Genomic DNA, 22,336 nt, shown 5'->3' with positions numbered 1-22,336 from the left:
TTCATTAACCAGTGCACCCTGCACTTCGAACTTTTGGCAGACCAGTTTTCCACCGACCGAGCCAAAGTGGCCTTCATTATGTCCCACCTCACTGGGGAGGCGCTGGCTTGGCTAAATCCTCTATGGGAGAGAGGAGACCCCCTGGTGTCCAACCTGCCAGCCTTTCTTACGGCCTTCCGGAAAGTCTTCGACGAACCGGGACGAAAGACCTCTTCCGCCTCATCTCTGCTACGTCTCCATCAAGAGAGTCTCACCGTGGGCCAATATGTCATACGGTTAAGTACCCTTGCCTCGGAGCTTGCCTGGGATAACGACTCTCTGGTGTCTGTCTTCTGGAAGGGCCTATCCGGCCGGATTAAAGATGAACTTGCCGGTCGGAATATTCCTACCACTCTCGACGATCTAATAACACTTGCCACCCGGATTGACATCCGGTTCCAGGAGCGTACCAAAGAGGTCACCCGTGAGAGGAGGTTTATCTCCAGAGTGCCCAAAGACTTAACCCGCGCCAAGCCCGGTGGTCCTTGTTCTTCGCCCGCTTTGATTTCATTCTTCATTTTCGCCCGGCAGACAAAAATATCAAAGCTGATGCCTTGTCCCGATCCTTTTTGTTCTCCGATCTAGAGGAGGAGCCAAAGCACATCATCGACCCCGCCAAGGTAATGCAGGTGGCTCCCGTGGACCTAAATCGTCTTCCACCCGGTAAGACGTTTGTAGCAGTACCTGATCGTGAGAGGGTCCTACACTGGGGACATTCGTCTAAACTAGCTGGCCATGCTGGCCAGAAAAAGACCCTCCTGCTTATTACCCGGCATTACTGGTGGCCTACCCTGCACAAGGACGTAATAAACTTTGTCTCAGCCTGTGCGTCCTGCGCCCGCAACAAGGTTCCTAGACATCTGCCAGCCGGCCGCCTTCTGCCTCTTCCCATACCTGCTGCCCCATGGCAGCATATAGCCATGGACTTTATAACTGACCGCTTCTCTAAGATGGCTCACTTCATTACCCTACCAGGTCTTCCGTCTGCCCCTGAGTTGGCTAAAGACTTTATCCATCATATTTTCCGTCTCCATGGTCTCCCTCTCCACATCGTATCCGACCGAGGAGTTCAGTTCACCTCTCGCTTCTGGAGAGCCATGTGTAAACTGCTGGGGGTCACCTTGGACTTGTCCTCTGCTTATCACCCACAGTCCAATGGTCAAGTAGAGCGAATCAACCATATTTTAACCAGTTACCTCCGGCACTTTATTAATGCCCACCATTCCGACTGGGTGGATCTTTTACCATGGGCCGAATTTTCCTATAATAATCACGAGAGCGAGGCTTCCTCCAAATCCCCGTTTTTTATTGTCTACGGTCAACATCCTCGGATCCCGTTTCCCGTCTCCACCTCGGTGGATAATCCATCCGCGGAATCACTTGCTAGCGAATTCTCCTCCATTTGGGAGAGTACCAGATCCGCACTTCTTCAGTCCTCCGAGCGGATGAAGAAACAGGCTGACAAAAGACGTCTGGATCCGCCCCAATTCCGTCCTGGAGATAAAGTCTGGCTCTCGTCCAAATATGTCCGGCTCAAGATTCCTTCCTACAAGCTAGGGCCCCGGTTCATCGGCCCACTGGAAGTTATCAAACAAATCAACCTGGTGGCCTATAAATTGAAACTCCCGGCCAACTTGCGGATCCCTAACTCCTTCCATGTGTCTCTCCTCAAACCTGTGGTACTTAACTTTTTTCCAAGTCTACAGGTACGCCTCCTGCTCCGGTTTCCGCTGAGGACGAGTTTGAGGTAGAGAGCATTCTGGCCACCAAAAGGGTAAGAGGAAAGACCTTTTTTCTAGTGGATTGGAAGGGGTTTGGTCCTGAGGAGAGAACGTGGGAGCCCTGGGAGAACATCCATGCCCCGCTCATCCTTGATAAATTTCTCTCTGGCCTAAAAAAGGGGGGGCCTAAAGGGGGGGGTACTGTAGGGTCGGCATCCCTGCCTCCTGCTAGGCAGAGACGCCGTTCCCCTCACCGCCCTGCTCCGTCCTCGGCGTCCTCCTCCTGCGCTGCTGGCAGCGCTCGCTGCTTCCCGGGAACTGTGCTTAGGGTGCGCGCGCGCTCCCTCTCTCTTAAAGGGGCCGCACGCGCCGTCCTAAGGAGTCCCCGGCCAATTGCCGGCGGTGCTCCCATATATAAGGCACCTCCTCCAAGATGGAGGTGCCCGAGCAAAGTTGCTGCAAAGCCTTTCACCTCTGCTTCAGCCCTCAGGTTCCGTTGCCAGTCTGCTTTCCAGCGCTGTCTACCTGCTAGCATTCTCTGCGGTCCAACAGTCTGTCTACCAGCATCCGCCAGTCTGTCTATGGACCAGTCCGCCTGCGGTTCAGGAAGCACCTGTCTGATACCTGCCTGATACCTGCCTGATACCTGCCTGATACCTGCCTGATACCTGCCTGAGACCTCCTGCCAGCCAGCCGAGAGACTCTACCCGCTCACCAGGGAGCGCTCACCTGCTTCCCAACTGCTAGCCTACCTGGAGGCTCTGCCGTCACTTGCCGTGACCACCTGCCAGCCAGCCGTGAGACTCTTACCCGCTCACCTGGGAGCGCTCACCTGCTTCCCACCTGCTAGCCTACCTGGAAGCTCTGCCATCACTTGCCGTGACCACCTGCCAGTCAGCCGTGAGACTCTTACCCGCTCACCTGGGAGCGCTCACCTGCTTCCCACCTGCTACCCTACCTGGAGGCGCTGCTGTCACTTGCCGTGACCACCTGCCTGTCTAGAGACTCTTACCCTGCTGTCACTTGCCGAGATCACCTGCCTGTCTAGAGACTCTTCCCCTGCTGTCACTCGCCGTGACCACCCGCCTGTCTAGAGACTGTCCCCGTCACTTGCCGTGACCTCCTGCCCTTCTTCCCAGAGACTGTTCCTGTCACTTGCCGTGACCACCTGCCTGTCTAGAGACTCTTACCCTGCTGTCACTTGCCGAGATCACCTGCCTGTCTAGAGACTCTTCCCCTGCTGTCACTCGCCGTGACCAGCCGCCTGTCTAGAGACTGTCCCCGTCACTTGCCGTGACCTCCTGCCCTTCTTCCCAGAGACTGTTCCTGTCACTTGCCGTGACTACCTGCCCGCCTTCCCTGGGAGCCACCCGCTTCCTTACAAGGACTGCCCCTTTGTATAGTAGCTTAGAGGTTCCACCTCCCAGACCCGTTACACAGTGGAATAAAAAGACAATATCAATGCCCCTTGGAAAAGTGCTGGAGGTCATAGTAGCTTAACAAGACAGTTTTAATGCCCCTTGGAAGAGTGGTGGAGGTCATAGTAGATTAACAAGACAGTTTTAATGCCCCTTGGAACAGTGGTGGAGGTCACAGTAGCTTAACAAGATGGTTATTATGCCCCTTGGTGTAGTGGTGGAGGTCGCAGTGGAATAAAAATAATATAACAATGCCCCTTGGACCAGTAGTGGAGGTCACAGTAGCTTAACAAGACAGTTTTAATGCCCCTTGGAAGAGTGGTGGAGGTCACAGTAACTTAACAAGACAGTTTTAATGCCCCTTGGAAGAGTGGTGTAGGTCACAGTAGCTTAACCAGACGGTTTTAATGCCCCTTGGAAGAGTGGTGGAGGTCGCAATAGAATTAAAAGACAATATCAATGCCCCTTGGATGAGTGATGGAGGTCACAGTAGCTTAACAAGACGGTTTTAATGCCCCTTGGAAGAGCTGTGGAGTTCAGAGTGGCTTAACAAGATGGTTTTAATGCCCCTGGGAAGAGCTGTGGAGTTCAGAGTGGTTTAACAAGATGGTTTTAATGCCCCTTGGAAGAGTGGTGGAGGTCACAGTAGCTTAAAAAGACGGTTTTAATGCCCCTTGGAAGAGCTGTGTAGTTCAGAGTGGTTTAAGAAGACGATTTTAATGCCCCTTGAAAGAGTGGTGGAGGTCACAGTAGCTTAACAGGACAGTTTTAATGCCCCTTGGTAGAGACGTGGAAGTCGCAGTGGAATAAAAAGACAATATCAATGCCCCTTGGAAAAGTGCTGGAGGTCAGAGTAGCTTAACAAGACGGTTTAAATGCCCCTTGGAAGAGTGGTGAAGGTCATAGTAGCTTAACAAGACAGTTTTAATGCCCCTTGGAAGAGTGGTGGAGGTCACAGTAGCTTAACAAGACGGTTATTATCCCCCTTGGTGTAGTGGTGGAGGTCGTAGTGGAATAAAAATAATATAACAATTCCTCTTGGAACAGTAGTGGAGGTCACAGTAGCTTAACAAGACGTTTTAATGCCCCTTGGAACAGCTGTGGAGTTCAGAGTGGTTTAACAAGATGGTTTTAATGCCCCTTGGAAGAGTGGTGGAGGTCACCGTTGCTTAACAAGACGGTTTTAATGCCCCTTGGAAAAGCTCTGGAGTTCAGAGTGGTTTAAAAAGACGGTTTTAATACCCCTTGGAAGAGTGGTGGAGGTCACAGTAGCTTAACAAGACAGTTTTAATGCCCCTTGGAAGAGTGGTGGAGGTCACAGTAGCTTAACAAGACTGTTTTAATTCCCCTTGGAAGAGTGGTGGAGCTCACAGTAGCTCAGCAAGACAGTTTTAATGCCCCGTGGAAGAGTGGTGTAGGTCACAGTAGCTTAACCAAATAGTTTTAATGCCTCTTGGAAGAGTGGTGGAGGTCGCAATAGAATAAAAAGACAATATCAATGCCCCTTGGAAGAGTGATGGAGGTCACAGAAGCTTAACAACACGGTTTTAATGCCCCTTGGAAGAGCTGTGGAGTTCAGAGTGGCTTAACAAGACGGTTTTAATGCCCCTTGGAAGAGTGCTGGAGGTCACAGTAGCTTAACAAGACGGTTTTAATGCCCCTTGGAAGAGCTGTGGAGTTCAGAGTGGTTTAACAAGATGGTTTTAATGCCCCCTGGTAGAGTGGTGTAGGTCACAGTAGCTTAACAAGAAAGTTTTAATGCCCCTTGGAAGAGACGTGGAGGTCGCAGTGGAATAGAAAGACAATATCAATGCCCCTTGGAAGAGTGCTGGAGGTCATAGTAGCTTAACAAGATGGTTTTAATGCCCTTTGGAAGAGTGGTGGAGGTCACAGTAGCTTAACAAGACAGTTTTAATGCCCCTTGGAAGAGTGGTGGAGGTCTCAGTGGATTAAAAAGCCAATATTAATGGCCCTTGGAAGAGTGGTGGAGGTCACAGTAGCTTAACAAGACGGTTTTAACGCCCCTTGGAAGAACTGTGGAGTTCAGAGTGGTTTAACAAGACGGTTTTAATGCCCCCTGGAAGAGTGGTGGAAGTCACAGTAGCTTAACAAGACGGTTTTAACGCCCCTTGGAAGAGCTGTGGTGTTCAGAGTGGTTTAACAAGACGGTTTTCATGCCCCTTGGAGGAGTGGTAGAGGTCACAGTAGCTTAACAAGACAGTATTAATGCCCCTTGGAAGAGACGTGGAGGTCGCAGTGGAATAAAAAGACAATATCAATGCCCCTTAGAAGAGCGCTGGAGGTCATAGTAGCTGAACAAGACAGTTTTAATGCCCCTTGGAAGAGTGGTGAAGGTCACAGTAGCTTAACAAGATGTTTTTTATGCCCCTTGAAGTAGTGGTGGAGGTTGCAGTGGAATAAAAAGACAATATCAATGCCCCTTGGAACAGTAGTGGAGGTCACAGTAGCTTAAAAAGACAATATCAATGCCCCTTGGAAGAGCTGTGGAGTTCAGAGTGGCTTAACAAGACAGTTTTAATGCCCCTTGGAAGAGTGGTGGAGGTCACAGTAGCTTAACAAGACTGTTTTAATTCCCCTTGGAAGAGTGATGGAGGTCACAGTAGCTCAACAAGACAGTTTTAATGCCCCTTGGAAGAGTGTTGTAGGTCACAGTAGCTTAACCAGACGGTTTTATTGCCCCTTGGAAGAGTGGTGGAGGTCGCAATAGAATAAAAAGACAATATCAATGCCCCTTGGAAGAGTGGTGGAGGTCATAGTAGCTTAACAAGACGATTTTAATACCCCTTGGAAGAGCTGTGGAGTTCAGAGTGGTTTAACAAGGCGGTTTTAATGCCCCTTGGAAGAGTGGTAGAGCTCACAGTAGCTTAACAAGATGGTTTTAATGCCCCTTGGAAGAGCTGTGGAGTTCAGAGTGGTTTAACAAGACGGTTTTAATGCCCCTTGGAAGAGAGGTGGAGGTCACAGTAGCTTAACAAGACAGTTTTAATGCACCTTGGAAGAGTGGTGAAGGTCGCAGTAGAATAAAAAGACAATATCAATGCCCCTTGGAAGAGTGATGGAGGTCAAAGTAGCTTAACAAGACGGTTTAAATGCCCCTTGGACGAGCTGTGGAGTTCAGAGTCGTTTAACAAGATGGTTTTAATGCCCCTTGGAATAGTGCTGGAGGTCACAGTAGCTCAACAAGATGGTTTTAATGCCCCTTGGAAGAGCTGTGGAGTTCAGAGTGGTTTCACAAGACGGTTTTAATGCCCCCTGGAAGTGTGGGGCAGGTCACAGTAGTTTAACAAGACAGTTTTAATGCACCTTGGAAGAGTGGTGGCGGTCACAGTAGCTTAACAAGATGGTTATTATGCCCCTTGGTGTAGTGGTGGAGGTCGCAGTGGAATAAAAAGACAATATCAATGCCCTTTGGAACAGTAGTGGAGGTCACAGTAGCTTAACAAGACGGTTTTAATGCCCCTTGGAACAGCTGTGGAGTTCAGAGTGGTTTAGCAAGATGGTTTTAATGCCCCTTGGAAGAGAGGTGGAGGTCACAGTAGCTTAACAAGACGGTTTTAATGCCCCTTGTAAAAGCTGTGGAGTTCAGAGTGGTTTAACAAGATGGTTTTAATGCCCCTTGGAAGAGTGGTAGAGGTCACAGTAGCTCAACAAGACAGTTTTAATGCCCCTTGGAAGAGTGGTGGAGGTCACAGTAGCTTAACAAGAATGTTTTAATTCACCTTGGAAGAGTGGTGGAGGTCACAGTAGCTCAACAAGACAGTTTAATGCCCCTTGGAAGAGTAATGTAGGTCACAGTAGCTTAACCAGACGGTTTTAATGCCCCTTGGAAGAGTGGTGGAGGTCGCAATAGAATAAAAAGACAATATCAATGCCCCTTGGAAGAGTGATGGAGGTCACAGTCGCTTAACAAGATGGTTTTAATGCCCCTTGGAAGAGCTGTGGAGTTCAGAGTGGCTTAACAAGACGGTTTTAATGCCCTTTGTAAGAGCTGTGGAGTTCAGAGTGGTTTAACAAGACGGTTTTAATGCCCCTTGGAAGAGCTGTGGAGTTCACAGTGGTTTAACAAGATGGTTTTAATGCCCCCTGGAAGAGTGGTGGAGGTCACAGTAGCTTAACAAGACAGTTTTAATGCCCCTTGGAAGAGACGTGGAGGTCGCAGTGGAATAGAAAGACAATATCAATGCCCCTTGGAAAAGTGCTGGAGGTTATAGTAGCTTAACAAGACGGTTTTAATGCCCCTTGGAAGAGTGGTGGAGGTCACAGTAGCTTAACAAGATGGTTTTAATGCCCCTTGTAAGAGCTGTGGAGTTCAGAGTGGTTTAACAAGACGGTTTTAATACCCCTTGGAAGAGTGCTGGAGGTCACAGTATCTTAACAAGACGGTTTTAATGCCCCTTGGAAGAGCTGTGGAGTTCACAGTGGTTTAACAAGATGGTTTTAATGCCCCCTGGAAGAGTGGTGGAGGTCACAGTAGCTTAACAAGACAGTTTTAATGCCCCTTGGAAGAGACGTGGAGGTCGCAGTGGAATAGAAAGACAATATCAATGCCCCTTGGAAGAGTGCTGGAGGTCATAGTAGCTTAACAAGACGGTTTTAATGCCCCTTGGAAGAGTGGTGGAGGTCTCAGTGGATTAAAAAGACAATATCAATGGCCCTTGGAAGAGTGGTGGAGGTCACAGTAGCTTAACAAGACGGTTTTAATGCCCCTTGGAAGAGCTGTGGAGTGCAGAATGGTTTAACAAGACGGTTTTAATGCCCCTTGGAAGACACGTGGAGGTCACAGTAGCTTAACAAGACGGTTTTAATGCTCCTTGGAAAAGCTGTGGAGTTCAGGGCTTTTAATAAGACGATTTTCATGCCCCTTACAAGAACCTTGCAGTACAGCATATTAAAAACATTATTCCCATTATTGGGGAGTGGGTCTCCCTTAGTCTTTGCTTATGCCTTCCAAGCAAAAGCTGCCAAAAATTAAGACGGAGGAACTTGCAATGCTGGCAAACAAGAGCCATGCAATACAGCATATTAAAAATATTATTCCCATTATTGGGAAGTGGGTCTCCCATAGTCTTTGCTTATGCCTTCCAAGCAAAATCTGCCAAATATTAGGACGGAGGAACTTGCAATGCTGGCAAACAAGAACCATGCAGTACAGCATATTAAAAACATTATTCCCATTATTGGGGAGTGCGTCTCCCATAGTCTTTGCCTATGCCTTCCAAGCAAAAGCTGCCAAAAATTAGGACGGAGGATCTTGCAATGCTGGCAACACGGACCACGGTCACCTTGGTGGTATAGTGGTGGTGGAGGCTGAGGATAAGGAGAAGAGCAAAACACAGCCGAGATGAGGAAGCGTATACCCATGTGTGGGTGTGAAGCGGTGCATGGGAATACACCTCCCGAAATAACACAGTGGATTTGACTTTATGTTACTCTGCTCTCATTTTGTGGTGATGAGAAGTCTGGCCCAATCCAGCCCTTGTTCATTTTGATACGGGTCAGCTTGTCAGCATTGTCAGTTGACAGGCAAGTGCACTTATCAGTTATAATTACCCCAGCGGCACTAAAAACACGCTCCGATAACATGCTAGTGGCAGGGCAGGCCAGGACCTCCAAGGCATGCAGAGAGAGTTCATTTCAAGTGTCCAGCTTGGATACCCATTAATTAAAAGGCACAGAGGAATCACGGAGGACGCTGGTACGGTCGGCAAGGTACTCCCTCACCATCTTTTGAAACTTTCCACTCCTTGTGAGAGTACCCCGCGCCTCAGGGCCTGTAAGCTGGGCGAGTCTCAGAGAACTGTCCCAGAATGTTGACAGTGTTCCCCTGCCTCTGCTGGATTTGAGTTGCGTCTCTCTTGCCTGTACGCCTTGGTTGGTCAACGAACTGTGACCTCTGCCGCTAGCGTGTTCAGATAGGAATTTTTTTAACAGTCCTGCAGCAAGGGCTTTCTGGTACTGCCACATTTTTGTAGCTCTCTCCACCTCAGGAATAAGAGAGTGAAAGTTCTCCTTGTAGCGGGGGTCTAAAAGTGTCACCAACCAGTAATGACTGTCACCCAACATTTTGACAGCGCGAGGGTCACGGTTAAGGCAGCGTAACATAAAGTCAGCTTGGCGTGCCAGACTGGTAACGGGCAAGACTTCCGTGTCCTCACCAAGATGACGACTGACCATGCTCTCCTCCTCCTCCTTCTCCCCCCTGTCCTCAGGCCACCCACGCTGAACCAACGGTATGACAGTTGTACAGGTACTACCGTCTACAGCGCATGATACCAGCTCCTGTTCTTCCTCCTCCTCCTCTTCCTCCTCACCCTCATTGTCCCCCAATGCACATTGGGATGAGATGAGGCTGGGCTGTGTGTAATCGCACGCTGCGGCTTCTTGATCCATCTCATCATACTCTGGCTGCATTGCCTCCTCTTTAATTCTCTGCAGAGAGCGTTTCAAAAGACAGACAAGTGGGATGCTGACGCTAATGATCGCGTCATCGCCACTCACCATCTTGGTGGACTCCTCAAAGTTTGTCAGGATGGTACATATGTCAGACATCCAGGTCCACTCCTGAGGTCTTATGTGTGGAGTCTGACCTGAATATCGAAGGCCTTGTTGGAGCTGGTACTCCACAACTGCTCTCTTCTGCTCACAAATCCTTTGCAACATGTGGAGGGTAGAGTTCCAACGTGTGGGGACATCACACAACAGTCGGTGTGCCGGAAGCTGCAAACGCTGCTGCAACACAGCAAGGGCGGCGGAAGCTGTAGTCGACTTCCAAAAATTAGCTGACTGGCGGCGTACTTTGATGAGCAGATCTGGCAACTCGGGGTACGATTTAAGAAACCGCTGAACCACGAGGTTAAGCACATGAGCCAGGCATGGTATGTGTGTGATCTCGCCTCGCCTCAGAGCCGCCACCAGGTTACGGCCATTGTCACACATGACCATGCCTGGATGTAGGTTCAGCGGTCTCAGCCACAGATCTGCCTGCTCTTTCACAGCTGTCCACAACTCACAAGCAGTGTGAGGTTTATCACCTAAGCTTATGAGTTTCAGCACAGCCTGTTGCCGCTTGGCGGAGGCAGTACTGCAATGCTTCCAGCTTGTAACTGATGTGGTGATATCTGAGATGGAGGCTGAACATGAGGAGGAGGAGGAGGAGGATGATGGGCAGGAGCTATACACTGTGGGGGCAACTCTGACTGACATAGGGCCCGCAATCCTCGGTGTGGGGAGGATGTGTTCCGTCCCAAGATCCGACTGGGTCCCGGCTTCCACTATGTTTACCCAGTGTGCCGTCAGGGAGATGTACCGTCCCTGGCCACAAGCACTTGTCCACGTGTCCGTTGCCAGGTGGACTCTCCCAGTAACTGCGTTGTTGAGGGCACGGCAGATGCTTTGGGACACGTGCTTGTGTAGTGCGGTGATGGCACACCGGGAAAATAGTGTCGGCTGGGGACCGAGTACCGAGGGACGGCCACCGCCATAAGATTGCGGAAGGATTTCGTCTCCACCAGCCTAAAAAGCAGCATTTCCAACGCAAGCAGTCATGAAATGCGCAAATTTAGGACTGTGGCCTGTGGGGCGTTGGCTGCGAATTTGCACTTTCGTTCAAAGGTCTGGGATATGGACAATTGAACGCTGCGGTGGGACGTGGACATGAACGTTGATGCTGTTTCTTGAGAAACTGCCATAACAAGTGAAGACTGAGAGGAGGGGGCATCTTTACATGCAGTATGGACAGGGGATTGCCTTGCACACACAACAGGGGGTTCTCTTACACGAACAACAGCAGAAGAAGCAGTGGCCATACTACTATGTATGATTATGGGCTGTGCATTATACTGCTATGTATGAGTATAGGCTGTGCATTATACTACTATGTATGATTATGGGCTGTGCAATATACTGCTATGTATGACTATGGGCTGTGCATTATACTACTATGTATGACTATGGGCTGTGCATTATACTACTATGGATGACTATGGGCTGTGCATTATACTACTATGTATGACTATGGGCTGTGCATTATACTACTATGGATGACTATGGTCTGTGCATTATACTACTATGGATGACTATGGGCTGTGCATTATGCTACTATGTATGACTATGGGCTGTGCATTATACTACTATGGATGACTATGGGCTGTGCATTATACTACTATGTATGACTATGGGCTGTGCACTATACTACTATGGATGACTATGCGCTGTGCATTATACTACTATGTATGACTATGGGCTGTGCATTATGCTGCTATGTATGACTGTGGAATGTGCATTATACTACTATGTATGACTATGCGCTGTGCACTATACGACTATGTATGACTATGCGCTGTGCACTATACTACTATGTATGACTGTGGGATGTGCATTATACTACTATGGATGACTATGGGCTGTGCATTATACTACTATGTATGACTATGGGCTGTGCACTATACTACTATGTATGACTATGGGCTGTGCATTATACTACTATGGATGACTATGGGCTGTGCATTATGCTGCTATGTATGACTATGGTCTGTGCATTATACTACTATGTATGACTATGGGCTGTGCATTATACTACTATGTATGACTGGGGGCTGTGCATTATACTACTATGTATGACTATGGGCTGTGCACTATACTACTATGTATGACTATGGGCTGTGCATTATACTACTATGGATGACTATGGGCTGTGCATTATGCTGCTATGTATGACTATGGGCTGTGCATTATACTACTATGTATGACTATGGGCTGTGCATTATACTACTATGTATGACTGGGGGCTGTGCATTATACTACTATGGATGACTATGGGCTGTGCATTATGCTGCTATGTATGACTATGGTCTGTGCATTATACTACTATGTATGACTATGGGCTGTGCATTATACTACTATGTATGACTGGGGGCTGTGCATTATACTACTATGGATGACTATGGGCTGTGCATTATGCTGCTATGTATGACTATGGTCTGTGCATTATACTACTATGTATGACTATGGGCTGTGCATTATGCTGCTATGTATGACTGTGGGCTGTGCATTATACTACTATGTATGACTATGGGCTGTGCATTATACTACTATGGATGACTATGGGCTGTGCATTATACTACTATGTATGACTATGGGCTATGCATTATACTACTATGTATGACTGGGGGCTGTGCATTATACTACTATGGATGACTATGGGCTGTGCATTATGCTGCTATGTATGACTATGGTCTGTGCATTATACTACTATGTATGACTATGGTCTGTGCATTATACTACTATGTATGACTATGGGCTGTGCATTATACTACTATGTATGACTGGGGGCTGTGCATTATACTACTATGTATGACTATGGGCTGTGCATTATACTACTATGTATGACTGGGGGCTGTGCATTATACTACTATGTATGACTATGGGCTGTGCATTATACTACTATGTATGACTGGGGGCTGTGCATTATACTACTATGGATGACTATAGGCTGTGCATTATACTACTATGTATGACTATGGGCTGTGCATTATACTACTATGGATGACTATGGGCTGTGCATTATGCTGCTATGTATGACTATGGTCTGTGCATTATACTACTATGTATGACTATGGGCTGTGCATTATGCTGCTATGTATGACTGTGGGCTGTGCATTATACTACTATGGATGACTATGGGCTGTGCATTATACTGCTATGTATGACTGTGGGCTGTGCATTATACTACTATGGATGACTATGGGCTGTGCATTATACTGCTATGTATGACTGTGGGCTGTGCATTATACTGCTATGTATGACTATGGGATGTGCATTATACTACTATGTATGACTATGGGCTGTGCATTATAATACTATGTATGACTATGGGCTGTGCACTATACTACTATGGATGACTATGCGCTGTGCACTATACTACTATGTATGACTGTGGGCTGTGCATTATACTGCTATGTATGACTATGGGCTGTGCATTATACTACTATGGATGACTATGGGCTGTGCATTATACTACTATGTATGACTATGGGCTGTGCATTATACTACTATGTATGACTATGGGCTGTGCATTATACTACTATGTATGACTATGGGCTGTGCATTATACTACTATGTATGACTATGGGCTGTGCATTATGCTGCTATGTATGACTATGGGCTGTGCATTATACTACTATGGATGACTATGGGCTGTGCATTATACTGCTATGTATGACTGTGGGCTGTGCATTATACTACTATGGATGACTATGGGCTGTGCATTATACTACTATGTATGACTATGGGCTGTGCATTATACTACTATGTATGACTATGGGCTGTGCATTATGCTGCTATGTATGACTATGGGCTGTGCATTATACTACTATGGATGACTATGGGCTGTGCATTATACTACTATGTATGACTATGGGCTGTGCATTATACTACTATGTATGACTATGGGCTGTGCACTATACTACTATGTATGACTATGGGCTGTGCATTATACTACTATGTATGACTATGGGCTGTGCATTATGCTGCTATGTATGACTGTGGGCTGTGCATTATACTACTATGGATGACTATGGGCTGTGCATTATACTACTATGTATGACTGTGGGCTGTGCATTATACTACTATGGATGACTATGGGCTGTGCATTATACTGCTATGTATGACTGTGGGCTGTGCATTATACTACTATGGATGACTATGGGCTGTGCATTATACTGCTATGTATGACTGTGGGCTGTGCATTATACTACTATGGATGACTATGGGCTGTGCATTATGCTGCTATGTATGACTATGGGCTGTGCATTATACTACTATGGATGACTATGGGCTGTGCATTATGCTGCTATGTATGACTGTGGGCTGTGCATTATACTACTATGGATGACTATGGGCTGTGCATTATACTACTATGGATGACTATGGGCTGTGCATTATACTGCTATGTATGACTGTGGGCTGTGCATTATACTGCTATGTATGACTATGGGATGTGCATTATACTACTATGTATGACTATGGGCTGTGCATTATAATACTATGTATGACTATGGGCTGTGCACTATACTACTATGGATGACTATGCGCTGTGCACTATACTACTATGGATGACTATGGGCTGTGCATTATGCTGCTATGCATGACTATGGTCTGTGCATTATACTACTATGGATGACTATGGGCTGTGCATTATACTGCTATGTATGACTATGGGCTGTGCATTATACTACTATGGATGACTACGGGCTGTGCATTATACTACTATGTATGACTATGGGCTGTGCATTATACTACTATGTATGACTATGGGCTGTGCATTATACTACTATGTATGACTATGGGCTGTGCATTATGCTGCTATGTATGACTGTGGGCTGTGCATTATAATACTATGGATGACTATGGGCTGTGCATTATACTGCTATGTATGACTGTGGGCTGTGCATTATACTACTATGGATGACTATGGGCTGTGCATTATACTGCTATGTATGACTATGGGCTGTGCATTATACTACTATGTATGACTATGGGCTGTGCATTATACTACTATGGATGACTATGGGCTGTGCATTATACTACTATGGATGACTATAGGCTGTGCATTATACTACTATGTATGACTATAGGCTGTGCATTATACTACTATGTATGACTATGGGCTGTGCATTATACTACTATGGATGACTATGGGCTGTGCATTATACTGCTATGTATGACTATGGGCTGTGCATTATACTACTATGTATGACTATGGGCTGTGCATTATACTACTATGTATGACTATGGGCTGTGCATTATACTACTATGTATGACTATGGGCTGTGCATTATACTACTATGTATGACTATGGGCTGTGCATTATACTACTATGTATGACTATGGGCTGTGCATTATACTACTATGTATGACTATGGGCTGTGCATTATACTACTATGTATGACTATGGGCTGTGCATTATACTACTATGTATGACTATGGGCTGTGCATTATACTACTATGTATGACTATGGTCTGTGCATTATACTGCTATGTATGACTATGGGATGTGCATTATACTACTATGTATGACTATGGGCTGTGCATTATAATACTATGTATGACTATGAACTGTGCATTATACTACTATGTATGACTGTGGGCTGTGCATTATACTGCTATGTATGACTATGGGCCTTGCATTATACTAATATGTATGACTATGGGCTGTGCATTATACTAATATGTATGACTATGGGATGTGCATTATACTACTATGTATGACTATGGGCTGTGCATTATACTACTATGTATGACTGTGGGCTGTGCATTATACTACTATGGATGACTATGGGCTGTGCATTATACTACTATGTATGACTATGGGCTGTGCATTATACTACTATGTATGACTATGGGCTGTGCATTATACTACTATGGATGACTATGGGCTGTGCATCATATTACTATGTATGACTATGGGCTGTGCATCATACTAATATGTATGACTGTGGGCTGTGCATTATACTACTATGGATGACTATGGGCTGTGCATTATACTACTATGTATGACTATGGGTTGTGCATTATACTACTATGGATGACTATGGGCTGTGCATTATACTACTATGGATGACTATGGGCTGTGCATTATACTACTATGGATGACTATAGGCTGTGCATTATACTACTATGGATGACTATGGGCTGTGCATTATACTACTATGGATGACTATGGGCTGTGCATTATACTACTATGGATGACTATGGGCTGTGCATTATACTACTATGGATGACTATGGGCTGTGCATTATACTACTATGGATGACTATGGGCTGTGCATTATACTACTATGGATGACTATGGGCTGTGCATTATACTACTATGTATGACTATGAACTGTGCATTATACTACTATGTATGACTGTGGGCTGTGCATTATACTGCTATGTATGACTATGGGCCTTGCATTATACTAATATGTATGACTATGGGCTGTGCATTATACTAATATGTATGACTATGGGCTGTGCATTATACTACTATGGATGACTATGGGCTGTGCATTATACTACTATGTATGACTATGGGCTGTGCATTATACTACTATGTATGACTATGGGCTGTGCATTATACTACTATGTATGACTATGGGCTGTGCATCATACTAATATGTATGACTGTGGGCTGTGCATTATACTACTATGGATGACTATGGGCTGTGCATTATACTACTATGTATGACTATGGGTTGTGCATTATACTACTATGGATGACTATGGGCTGTGCATTATACTACTATGGATGACTATGGGCTGTGCATTATACTACTATGGATGACTATGGGCTGTGCATTATACTACTATGGATGACTATGGGCTGTGCATTATACTACTATGGATGACTATGGGCTGTGCATTATACTACTATGGATGACTATGGGCTGTGCATTATACTACTATGTATGACTATGGGCTGTGCATTATACTACTATAGATGACTATGGGCTGTGCCTTATACTACTATGGATGACTATGGGCTGTGCATTATACTACTATAGATGACTATGGGCTGTGCCTTATACTACTATGGATGACTATGGGCTGTGCACTATACTACTATGTATGACTATGGTCTGTGCATTATACTACTATGTATGACTATGGGATATGCATTATACTACTATGTATGACTATGGTCTGTGCATTATACTACTATGTATGACTGTGGGCTGTGCATTATACTACTATGTATGACTATGGTCTGTGCATTATACTACTATGTATGACTATGGGATATGCATTATACTACTATGTATGACTATGGGCTGTGCATTATACTACTATGGATGACTATGGGATATGCATTATACTACTATGTATGACTATGGTCTGTGCATTATACTACTATGTATGACTGTGGGCTGTGCATTATACTACTATGTATGACTATGGTCTGTGCATTATACTACTATGTATGACTATGGGATATGCATTATACTACTATGTATGACTATGGACTGTGCATTATACTACTATGGATAACTATGGGCTGTGCATTATACTACTATGGATGACTATGGGCTGTGCATTATACTACTATGGATGACTATGCGCTGTGCACTATACTACTATGGATGACTATGGGCTGTGCATTATGCTGCTATGCATGACTATGGTCTGTGCATTATACTACTATGTATGACTATGGGCTGTGCATTATGCTGCTATGTATGACTATGGGCTGTGCATTATACTACTATGGATGACTATGGGCTGTGCATTATACTACTATGTATGACTATGGGCTGTGCATTATACTGCTATGTATGACTATGGGCTGTGCATTATACTACTATGGATGACTACGGGCTGTGCATTATACTACTATGTATGACTATGGGCTGTGCATTATACTACTATGTATGACTATGGGCTGTGCATTATACTACTATGTATGACTATGGGCTGTGCATTATGCTGCTATGTATGACTGTGGGCTGTGCATTATAATACTATGGATGACTATGGGCTGTGCATTATACTGCTATGTATGACTATGGGCTGTGCATTATACTACTATGTATGACTATGGGCTGTGCATTATACTACTATGTATGACTATGGGCTGTGCATTATACTACTATGGATGACTATGGGCTGTGCATTATACTACTATGGATGACTATAGGCTGTGCATTATACTACTATGTATGACTATAGGCTGTGCATTATACTACTATGTATGACTATGGGCTGTGCATTATACTACTATGGATGACTATGGGCTGTGCATTATACTGCTATGTATGACTATGGGCTGTGCATTATACTACTATGTATGACTATGGGCTGTGCATTATACTACTATGTATGACTATGGGCTGTGCATTATACTACTATGTATGACTATGGGCTGTGCATTATACTACTATGTATGACTATGGGCTGTGCATTATACTACTATGTATGACTATGGGCTGTGCATTATACTACTATGTATGACTATGGGCTGTGCATTATACTACTATGTATGACTATGGTCTGTGCATTATACTGCTATGTATGACTATGGGCTGTGCATTATACTGCTATGTATGACTATGGGATGTGCATTATACTACTATGTATGACTATGGGCTGTGCATTATAATACTATGTATGACTATGAACTGTGCATTATACTACTATGTATGACTGTGGGCTGTGCATTATACTGCTATGTATGACTATGGGCCTTGCATTATACTAATATGTATGACTATGGGCTGTGCATTATACTAATATGTATGACTATGGGATGTGCATTATACTACTATGTATGACTATGGGCTGTGCATTATACTACTATGTATGACTGTGGGCTGTGCATTATACTACTATGGATGACTATGGGCTGTGCATTATACTACTATGTATGACTATGGGCTGTGCATTATACTACTATGTATGACTATGGGCTGTGCATTATACTACTATGGATGACTATGGGCTGTGCATCATACTACTATGTATGACTATGGGCTGTGCATCATACTAATATGTATGACTGTGGGCTGTGCATTATACTACTATGGATGACTATGGGCTGTGCATTATACTACTATGTATGACTATGGGTTGTGCATTATACTACTATGGATGACTATGGGCTGTGCATTATACTACTATGGATGACTATGGGCTGTGCATTATACTACTATGGATGACTATGGGCTGTGCATTATACTACTATGGATGACTATGGGCTGTGCATTATACTACTATGGATGACTATGGGCTGTGCATTATACTACTATGGATGACTATGGGCTGTGCATTATACTACTATGGATGACTATGGGCTGTGCATTATACTACTATGGATGACTATGGGCTGTGCATTATACTACTATGGATGACTATGGGCTGTGCATTATACTACTATGTATGACTATGGTCTGTGCATTATACTACTATAGATGACTATGGTCTGTGCATTATACTACTATAGATGACTATGGGCTGTGCCTTATACTACTATGTATGACTATGGGCTGTGCATTATACTACTATAGATGACTATGGGCTGTGCCTTATACTACTATGGATGACTATGGGCTGTGCATTATACTACTATAGATGACTATGGGCTGTGCCTTATACTACTATGGATGACTATGGGCTGTGCACTATACTACTATGTATGACTATGGTCTGTGCATTATACTACTATGTATGACTATGGGATATGCATTATACTACTATGTATGACTATGGTCTGTGCATTATACTACTATGTATGACTGTGGGCTGTGCATTATACTACTATGTATGACTATGGTCTGTGCATTATACTACTATGTATGACTATGGGATATGCATTATACTACTATGTATGACTATGGGCTGTGCATTATACTACTATGGATGACTATGGGATGTGCACTATACTGCTATGTATGACTATGGACTGTGCATTATACTACTATGGATAACTATGGGCTGTGCATTATACTACTATGGATGACTATGGGCTGTGCATTATACTACTATGGATGACTATGGACTGTGCATTATACTACTATGGATGACTATGGGCTGTGCATTATACTACTATGTATGACTATGGGCTGTGCATTATACTACTATGGATAACTATGGGCTGTGCATTATACTACTATGTATGACTGTGGGCTGTGCATTATACTACTATGGATGACTATGGGCGGTGCATTATACTACTATGGATGACTATAGGCTGTGCATTATACTACTATGTATGACTATGGGCTGTGCACTATACTACTATGTATGACTGTGGGCTGTGCATTATACTACTATGTATGACTATGGGCTGTGCATTATACTACTATGTATGACTGTGGGCTGTGCATTATACTACTATGGATGACTATGGGCTGTGCATTATACTACATGTATGACTGTGGGCGGTGCATTATACTACTATGGATGACTATAGGCTGTGCATTATACTACTATGTATGACTATGGGCTGTGCATTATACTACTATGTATGACTATGGGCTGTGCATTATACTACTATGTATGACTGTGGGCTGTGCATTATACTACTATGGATGACTATGGGCTGTGCATTATACTACTATGGATGACTATGGGCTGTGCATCATACTACTATGTATGACTGTGGGCTGTGCATTATACTACTATGGATGACTATGGGCTGTGCATCATACTACTATGTATGACTATGGGCTGTGCATCATACTACTATGTATGACTGTGGGCTGTGCATTATACTACTATGGATGACTATAGGCTGTGCATTATACTACTATGTATGACTATGGGCTGTGCATCATACTACTATGTATGACTATGGGCTGTGCATTATACTACTATGTATGACTGTGGGCTGTGCATTATACTACTATGGATGACTATGGGCTGTGCATTATACTACTATGGATGACTATGGGCTGTGCATCATACTACTATGTATGACTGTGGGCTGTGCATTATACTACTATGTATGACTATGGGCTGTGCATTATACTACTATGTATGACTGTGGGCTGTGCATTATACTACTATGTATGACTATGGGCTGTGCATTATACTACTATGTATGACTATGGGCTGTGCATTATACTGCTATGTATGACTATGGGCTGTGCATTATACTACTATGTATGACTATGGGCTGTGCATTATACTACTATGTATGACTATGGGCTGTGCATTATACTACTATGTATGACTGTGGGCTGTGCATTATACTACTATGGATGACTATGGGCTGTGCATTATACTACTATGGATGACTATGGGCTGTGCATTATACTACTATGTATGACTATGGGCTGTGCATTATACTACTATGTATGACTGTGGGCTGTGCATTATACTACTATGGATGACTATGGGATATGGATTATACTACTATGTATGATTATGGGCTGTGCATTATACTACTATGTATGACTATGGGATATGGATTATACTACTATGTATGATTATGGGCTGTGCATTATACTACTATGTATGACTATGGTCTGTGCATTATACTGCTATGTATGACTATGGGCTGTGCATTATACTGCTATGTATGACTATGGGATGTGCATTATACTACTATGTATGACTATGGGCTGTGCATTATAATACTATGTATGACTATGAACTGTGCATTATACTACTATGTATGACTGTGGGCTGTGCATTATACTGCTATGTATGACTATGGGCCTTGCATTATACTAATATGTATGACTATGGGCTGTGCATTATACTAATATGTATGACTATGGGATGTGCATTATACTACTATGTATGACTATGGGCTGTGCATTATACTACTATGTATGACTGTGGGCTGTGCATTATACTACTATGGATGACTATGGGCTGTGCATCATACTACTATGTATGACTATGGGCTGTGCATTATACTAATATGTATGACTGTGGGCTGTGCATTATACTACTATGGATGACTATGGGCTGTGCATTATACTACTATGTATGACTATGGGTTGTGCATTATACTACTATGGATGACTATGGGCTGTGCATTATACTACTATGGATGACTATGGGCTGTGCATTATACTACTATGGATGACTATGGGCTGTGCATTATACTACTATGGATGACTATGGGCTGTGCATTATACTACTATGGATGACTATGGGCTGTGCATTATACTACTATGGATGACTATGGGCTGTGCATTATACTACTATGGATGACTATGGGCTGTGCATTATACTACTATGGATGACTATGGGCTGTGCATTATACTACTATGTATGACTATGGTCTGTGCATTATACTACTATAGATGACTATGGTCTGTGCATTATACTACTATAGATGACTATGGGCTGTGCCTTATACTACTATGTATGACTATGGGTTGTGCATTATACTACTATGGATGACTATGGGCTGTGCATTATACTACTATGGATGACTATGGGCTGTGCATTATACTACTATAGATGACTATGGGCTGTGCCTTATACTACTATGGATGACTATGGGCTGTGCATTATACTACTATAGATGACTATGGGCTGTGCCTTATACTACTATGGATGACTATGGGCTGTGCACTATACTACTATGTATGACTATGGTCTGTGCATTATACTACTATGTATGACTATGGGATATGCATTATACTAC

The sequence above is a fragment of the Phyllobates terribilis genome, unplaced genomic scaffold (assembly GCF_046119375.1).
Source record: "Phyllobates terribilis strain yellow unplaced genomic scaffold, ASM4611937v1 Scaffold_10__3_contigs__length_209671492, whole genome shotgun sequence".
Lineage (NCBI taxonomy): Eukaryota > Metazoa > Chordata > Amphibia > Anura > Dendrobatidae > Phyllobates > Phyllobates terribilis.
The sequence above is the reverse complement of the archived record's forward strand: the minus strand, read 5'-3'. Positions refer to the sequence as shown.